This window comes from Oryctolagus cuniculus, assembly GCF_964237555.1.
Source record: "Oryctolagus cuniculus chromosome 16 unlocalized genomic scaffold, mOryCun1.1 SUPER_16_unloc_1, whole genome shotgun sequence".
Lineage (NCBI taxonomy): Eukaryota > Metazoa > Chordata > Mammalia > Lagomorpha > Leporidae > Oryctolagus > Oryctolagus cuniculus.
The window spans coordinates 980,987-989,426 of record NW_027208201.1 but is presented as its reverse complement, the minus strand read 5'-3'; positions in this window follow the sequence as shown (position 1 = coordinate 989,426).

Below are 8,440 nucleotides of genomic sequence, written 5' to 3'. Positions count from 1 at the left end.
TAGTTAGCTGACTAAACACAAAAATGTTAATCTTATGGAGTGAAACATTTTCTTTCATGGCCTATATTTTAATTTCCATAGGGATTTTTAAAAAACTACATTCTTATGGACCCCAAATATAGTGCCTAGCGGAAAAGTTGATCAGCACAAGTAGAAGAGCTCAAGTACTCATAAGGATGTGCATTTCAGGGCATGGGTTGGGAGACAGTTTTGCTGAGCCATGATGGATTTTTGACCTGATAAACTGGAGAATGGAGGACAAGAGGAGGAGCAAATGCCTTCTATTTTCTTCTACGAGGAGACACAGTCTCTCATCCCACAATTCAGAGATAGGCCAAAAACAAATGTCATCATGAGCCACAAATAATTTATCATCAATTACTATGAGGGGTAAGTCATGGACAGTCCAGGGACACAGGCGTCATTTATCTAAACATTTGCAGAATCATCAGGAAGTAACTAACAGGACAACTAAGGAAATATGAATAAAGCAAAGGCCATTACCCTTGGTATATGAATATGGGATTATTGACACTTCTGTAGTGGTGTATCTGTAAATGGGGGGGAAAAACAGCAACCACCATTTCTCCATCCTTATGAAGACTGTTTTGCATGTCAAAAAAGCACAAACTATTGTCCAGCCAACACACAAGGAAGGGAACCTACAGCAGGGGAATGTGAAAAATCAAAGGAAGCATTTTAGAAATCTGTACAAAACCCTAGAACTCAATTGTGGTGGAACCTTCAGAGTCAGGCAGGTCCTTGTGACAGGCTGGTTTTAAGTTTAATGTTTTCCCACAGGATATAGCCTGCCTGAGGGGTTCTATGTTATCTTCCTCGGTTGCTTCAGGGCAGGGACTATTCCTTTGTGAGAAACAAGTTATAGATATCAGTCTGTTCCTGGCTGTAACTAGCACATTTCTTGCTTCTGCATTTCTGCTTGCTTGCCTGCTTGATAGTGGTCAAGGCCAAGAAATGTAGTTTCTGTCTTATACTCCCCCCCAACTACTGCAACTCGGGGCATTCTTCTCCAGACTTACTCTGTGAAAGGGCAGTCACTAGCTGGCTAATAAACACTCCTAATTTGACCTCAAAAGTCTCTCTGTCTTTTTTGTCTGTGTGCTCCTCAACAGTCCACACACATATTGAGTTTCTGTGTGTGTGCACATCTGTGTGTGTTTCTACTAGAATGGAAAAACCATTCTCATGCTCTTCCATCTGACACCTCTCTGCCAAGCCTCCTCCCCTTCCCTATAGTCAGGAACCCTTTATTCCATGGGGCTCAGCAGCTGAAGCCTCATATACATGTGAAAAATAAAAGATAGAAAGCATATTTTTGGCTGATCCTTTACACCCCCAGGTGCTTTGATGTCATAAAATTCTATGGTTAGCAAGCTCTCAGAGAGGAACTGCTGTTAGATTTGATACACAGATCTTGCCCCTTTGGATAATGGAAATAGACAGCATCACAGGGTGCAATGGGACTTGTCAGGTGAGAATCTAGAAGGGCCAGTCTCAGTCAGGAGGTAGCCAGGAGCATTCCAGCATCAGACTCCCCGAAAGACAAAAGAAGAAGGGGTAGTGTCAGACAGACATCTTGCATACAGGGCAGCCACAGAACATCTCCTTGTTTCGCACAGATTTCATAGTAATCCTGTGCACACAGACACCCACAAGTACAGGTTTGCCCAAGTACTGTGGCACCACTCATCACTCTCAAATCAGACACTCCTAAACAGTACATCAACTTCAATGTATCTTGGTGGCCATATGTCCATGTGTGACACCTTTCCCCAATGGTCTAACATCCACACTAATTCCACAAAGATTTACACATACAGCCATAGGTACTTCTCATTTATGTCCTTATGAGAACATGGGACTTAAGTGAGAAAGTCTCTTTTTTTCACCCTAAAGCAGAGAAATCAGCTGGAAATTATCTCTATTCCCACACCTACAATCACTAATGGCAGGTTCACACCCTACAAATATCTACATCTCTGGATTGCAAGTGGTTCCAGCAATACTCTGTAGGATACAGTCATGGAGAATACATATCATTATTCCACTTCAAAACCTGTGCATTGTGCAGCAAAAAAGCAAACCGAAGGTAAACTGCAAACTTTAGGCAAAGGGATGCATCAAATGTGGCTCAGCAATTGTCATATATACCCTACTATGGACTTTCACAAGATGTTGTACATGGAGGATAGCTAAAGGGGTTGGAAACATATAAGCCAATTCTAGTGTTCTGCTCAGATATTTTATAAATTCCAACTGTGGTAAAACAGAAAGACTAATAGTGTTATGATAAACAGATTTTTCATCCAGGCACCCCCAGTGTCTTGCCTTTATTAAGCACCTGAATTAATACAGTTCAATTGTGTAAGATCCTTCCATTTTCTGTGAAATTTTTTGCGGTACTCTAACATGTTACATACATAGACTAAAATATCACAATACTATTAAGTGTTCATCAAAACTGTAAAATAACTTAAGAACATAGACACATGTGATTTGATCATCATCTACTGAACACATGGAGGAAATGATCTTCTGTATTTCCTAAACATAATCAAAATAACAATATAAACATACACACACATATGCACACAGTTTTAAAATGCAAGCACTTTTAGATATCAACCGATCTGATATTAGAAGATGCACCTGCTAATGGCTACTCATACACAAATGAGTGTGACTCAGCAAGTGTTCCTATGTTCAGAGACAACCCCATAAAGTTATGACATTTCCCACCCAAGTGTTTCTCAGGCTATAGGAGCTGAAGACACTGTTGGAGGTTTTGGGGAGAAAGAAGTAATTCTATGAGGAACTGACTACTGTGTTGGAGTCGATGGGGACTGGTGAAGCCACAGCAATTTCAGCTGGCTGACAAGGTCACAGCAGAAGTACTATGTCAGCAAGGCTGGGAATGACAGCTGTGGTCCTCTTGGTGGTTTTAGGTTTGTTGAGAACTACACTCAGCATAAGAGAGCTGGAGCTTCCTAGTGGTACCACTAATGATTGCTATATTCCTATTTTTAGAGAAGAATGCTTAGCCTCATAATCCCCAAAATGACTTTACTTTGCAGAATTTTAATCAAGCAGAATGTTAGTGTAGGAGAAGGGGTTATTGCTTTATGCAAAGTTGAGCTGTTTGTGGAAAAGAATTAAAATGCTACAGGCTCCCAGGTATATATATCCCTCTGAATAAAGATAAATGTTATTAAAGTTTTAATTCAATATGTGCTACAAATACAATAATGGTTAGGATGTCAAAACTGTGGAATAGACCTAAGTGAAACTTTAGATAGGTACAATAAAGAAATTGAATAGCTACAGTAAGAACTGCAAAAGAGGGTATATATTTAAAAATTGTAACTAGAAGTAGACAAAGAATCTAGAGGCAACATAAAATACAAGCTCAATGGTTCTAAGAAAGTGGAAAACAGACTTGTTATTGTAAGAAGAAAGAATCACTATGTGACTTATGATATAAAAATACAGTCTAGTGCTCGAGAGCCAGGGCCATGCCATCAGCCTTGCTGTGAGTGTGTCTCTCATTTATTCCTACACTGACACCTCTCACCACTTCAGGAACCCTTGGACTTGCTGGAGCTAGACTCAAGCAGGGAACATTTGCAATTTACAATGCCTCAATTGGGGAAAAGGCTTTCAAAATGTGATACAAATCAGTGGAGAATCTGGTGCTTCTTCATTTATCTTTAAGAATAATGAAAACTGGAGCTGAGCTGTGGTGTAGTATGTTAAGTTTCCACCTGCAGTACTGGCATCCCTTATATTAACACCTCGAGTCCTGGTTGCTCCACATCTGATCCAGTTCCCTGTAAGACTCAAAGGAACTCAAAAACAACAAACTAAACATATAGTAAGTAATTGGAAATGGCTTCTATGCATATTTTAAAAAAAAGAAAGAAACTGAAATGGCGAAAGGTACTTGAAAACATGCTCAGGACCACTAGCCATCAGGGAAATGAAATCAAAACCACAGTCATGTTTCACCTCTCCCATCAGAATGGCTCTCATAGAAAAATCAACAACCAACCTATGTGGGAGAGGATTTTGGGGAAAAACTACACTAATCCACAGTTGGTGGGAATATGAACTGTCGCAGTCTTTGTGGAAGACAGAAAGGAAATCTCCAAGACTGAAAATAGATCTGATACATGACCCAGCCAACTGACTCCTAGGAATTTACCCAAATAAAATGAAATCATCATGCAAAATGGTCATCTGTACTCCCATGTTCATTGCAACTTGATTTAAAATAGCTAAGATATAGAATCAACCCAGATATCCATCAACTGATGACTGGATAAATAAACTATGATATATATATATATATATATATATATACACTCCAGGAATATTAATCAGCAGCAAAGAAATCTTGATTTTGCAACATTGATGCAACTGGAAATCATGATACTAGGAGAAATAAGCCGGTATCAAAAAAGATATGTACTATATGTGTTCTCTTCTCTGTTATAACAAGTACTTAAAATGTAATGTATTTGAGTGAAATTGACAATTTGAGATTCCATGTTTGTTTATAGCCTTTGTCTATTTCTCGGAGAAATAGTTTTGTTTTCTTCATACCATTTGTAGAACACTCCACACACAGTAGGGTAAATCTCATGAGAATAAAGTAAACTAGAAAATAGTTCTTTGCAAAAATCAGAGTAGGAATAATAGAGAGAAAAAGAAAACCATGAGATTCTGGACAGGAGGGAGGGTTAGGTGAGAAGTATCTCTGTGTTCCTTACAGAGATATATATGAAGTTCATATATATATGAGACATGTATACCTCAACTAAAATTTGAAATATAAACACATTGAGTAACATACACACAACAAAATATGTTTTTAAAAAAGCAGAAGTAACAACAAAATATAAGTAATCCATGAACAATGGGAATAGGATATGATGGACATTTCTGCACAGATAAATATATGACCAGAGGGCATTACAAAGGATACTGACCAGCAATAAATATGGAGAAACCATTCCACACCAGAAGGAGACTCCACATCACATCCACTCCAGGGCTACAATAAATTTCAAAATTGTTCATGTGATGGAGATGCCATGGGGAATTTGGAACCTTCAAAATCATGATAGTGAGAAAGTTACAACACCAATGGTATGTCACCTCCTTAGCAAATTGAACATAAAATTCCTCTAGGAACAAAACATTCCACATCTAGGGTACACTAAAAATTAGAAAATATGCAAACATCTCTTGTACATCAGTGTTTTTCTGCAAATAACCAAAGTTGAAAACAATGCACAAGTCAGTAAATGGTTAAATAGAGATACAAAACTAATGGAATTAATACAATGAATTATCAGTTTGTCATGAAAAATGTAGATTCCTGCATAATGTGGATGCTCCTTGAAAACAGCATGTAAAAGTAAAGGTCATCTAAATCCACAGAGTCCAATATTTAAATTATACAAAACACTTAGGACCATTTAATGCATGCAAACAGAAACAGATTGGTGGTTGTGAGACTGGCAAGAGAAGGAATGGAGAGTGACCATTAATGGATAAGGAACTTGATTTGTAGTGATGAAAATACTTTAAAATATGACATAGATGATGGTTGCAAAGGAGTGTGAAAGGTCTAAATGTCATTAGTTCACTTTAAAATTGTCACTTTCTGCTGAATTATTTTCAGGTCAAGATGTAAAAATTACTTTTTTTTACCTGATATTGGCGAAAGCAAATCTAAAGCCAAAGTCAATAAAAAACGGAAATGAAAAGATGGAAAATAAGTTTGCAGAATCCTTCTACCTACATATAGTGAAAACTTGGTGTGTAATTATTACATCAATTCAAAACTATGTGAAATGATACACAGTTAATCAGTTTCTGGACAATGCATTATACACACTAAAATGATTTAACATGTCTAATGGTTGCACTGAAAATACTCGATGTTATAAAGCTGAATTTAGACTCTAATGAATGAATAAAAACAGCAAATGAATGTATAACTTATTTTTTTACCAGACATTTAAAGAAGAACTAACTCCAATTCTTCTCAAACTATTCAGAACAATCTAAAAAGAGGGAATCCTCCCAAATTCTTTCTATGAAACCAGCATCACCTTAATCCCTAACTCAGAAAAAGATGCAGCATTGAAAGAAAATTAGAGACCAATATCTCTGATGAACATAGATGCAAAAATCCTCAATAAAATTCTGGCCAATAGAATGCAACAACACATCAGAAAAATCATCCACCCAGACCAAGTGGGATTTATTCCTGGTCTGCAGGGATGGTTCAACATTCGCAAATCAATCAATGTGATTCACCACATTAACAGACTGCAGAAGAAATCCCATATGATTTTCTCAATAGATGCAGAGAAATCATTCAATAAAATACAATACCCTTTCATGATGAGAATCTAAGTAAACTGGGTATAGAAGGAACATTCCTCAATATAATCGAAGCGATTTATGAAAAACCCACGGCCAGCATCCTATTGAATAGGGAAATGTTGGAAGCATTTCCACTGAGATCTGGTACCAGACAGAGATATCCACTCTCACCAATGCTATTCAACATAGTACTGGAAGTTTTAGCCAGAGCCATTAGGCAAGACAAAGAAATTAAAGGGAAAAAACTTTGGAAGAACTCTACTAAGAGAATTGGAACTCATTGAAGAGTTTGGCAAAGTAGCAGGATATAAAATCAGTGCACAAAAACCAACAGCCTTTGTATACAGAGGCAATGCCACAGCTGAGAAAGAACTGCTAAGATCAATCCCATTCACAATAGCCACAAAAATAATCAAATACCTTGGAATAAACTTATTTTATTCAAATATGAATATTACAATGTTGACCAGTTAAAAATGAAAATACATAAATGAAACTTTAAAGGAGGGCCTCTATCTGAGATGGGTTTTTGTGTGTGAACATAAAACCCAGACTAAGATTTTTACACAGTATTATTTTTAAGAAGAGAGGAGGATTGGGTCCAGTGTGGGGGTGTAGTGGATATAATCACCACCTGTAACCCTACCATCCCATGTGGGTGCCAGTTCATATCCTGGCTCTTCCACTTAAAATCCAGTTCATGGTTAATGATCCAGAAAATGCAGTGGAAGATGGCCTAAGTCCCTGATTCTCACATGGACAGCTGAATTAATCTCTTAGGTTTGGTATGAACCAGCACTGGGCCACTGCAGATATCTTCAGAGTCTATCACCAGATAGAAAGCTTCCCCCACTCTAACACTGATTCTGTGAATCAGTGCTTCAGAACAAAAATGCATTGAGTGAAGTATAAATTGTTCATAGGAGGCTACATTCTGCAAGTTATAACATCAGAATGCAAAATCGTTTTTATAAATTTTAGTTTCTAACCATTGAAAACTGAGAGAGTCTTAAGAGCTACTCCTGAGAAAACATGTTTCCTTGGACACTATTCTATCTCTTAATACTTTCAAAGCATTCTTCTCAGGTCTGAAGAGAATAATGTAGCACTTGGGGACAAAGATGCAGCCAAAGAGCCCCGCACTGGAGGCCAAGATGGAGAAGACCTCCACAGCCACCATGACCTTCCCTTGGTGCTCTGGTAGACAGGCAGGAAGGTCACCCACACACTGCAGAACACCAGCATGCTGAATGTCAGGAATTTGGCTTCATTGAACTTGTCAGGCAGATTCCTGGCTAGGAAAGCCACAGTGATGCTGGCCAGGGCTAAGGAGAACAGGAAACCCAGGACACAGTAGAAGGCAGTGACTGAGCCCTTCTTGCACACCAGGATGATGTGGCCATGCTCAGAGTGAGCATCTGTGTTGATAAAGGGAGGAGAAGTCCCAAGCCAGATGGCACAGAGAGACAGTTGGATCAGGAAGCAGATGGGAATAATGGAGTTAGGTACCCCTGATATCAGCCAGTGTTTCATCCTTCTCCCTGGGGCAGTGACCTTGAAGGCCAGAAGCACAGTGATAATTTTGGCCAGGACAGTGGAAACAGCCATGGTGAACACCAATCCTAACATGGTCTGCTGGAGGACACTGGTGGTTTTGTTGGGACAACCAGTGAACAGCAAACAGAGTAAGCAGAAGATGAGAGCAATGAGCAGGATGTAGGTGAGACAACGATTATTGGCCATGACTATGGGAGTGTCTCGGTGCTTCACAAAGACCCCAAGAACAACAGCGGTGAGGACAGAGAAGCACAGAGCTGTGCAGACCAGGGTCATCCCCAGGGGATCTTCAAAAGATAGAAAGGTCACTTTTTTGTGGAAGCACTGTTCTCACTCTTTGTTGGCATACTGGTGATTTGGACACTTCACTAACTTGTCCATATCAGGTGAAAGACATGCAGTAACATCATCCCACGTTCAGTTATTTCTGATTCACAAGGACCTTCTAGAATAACTGACAGAGTTG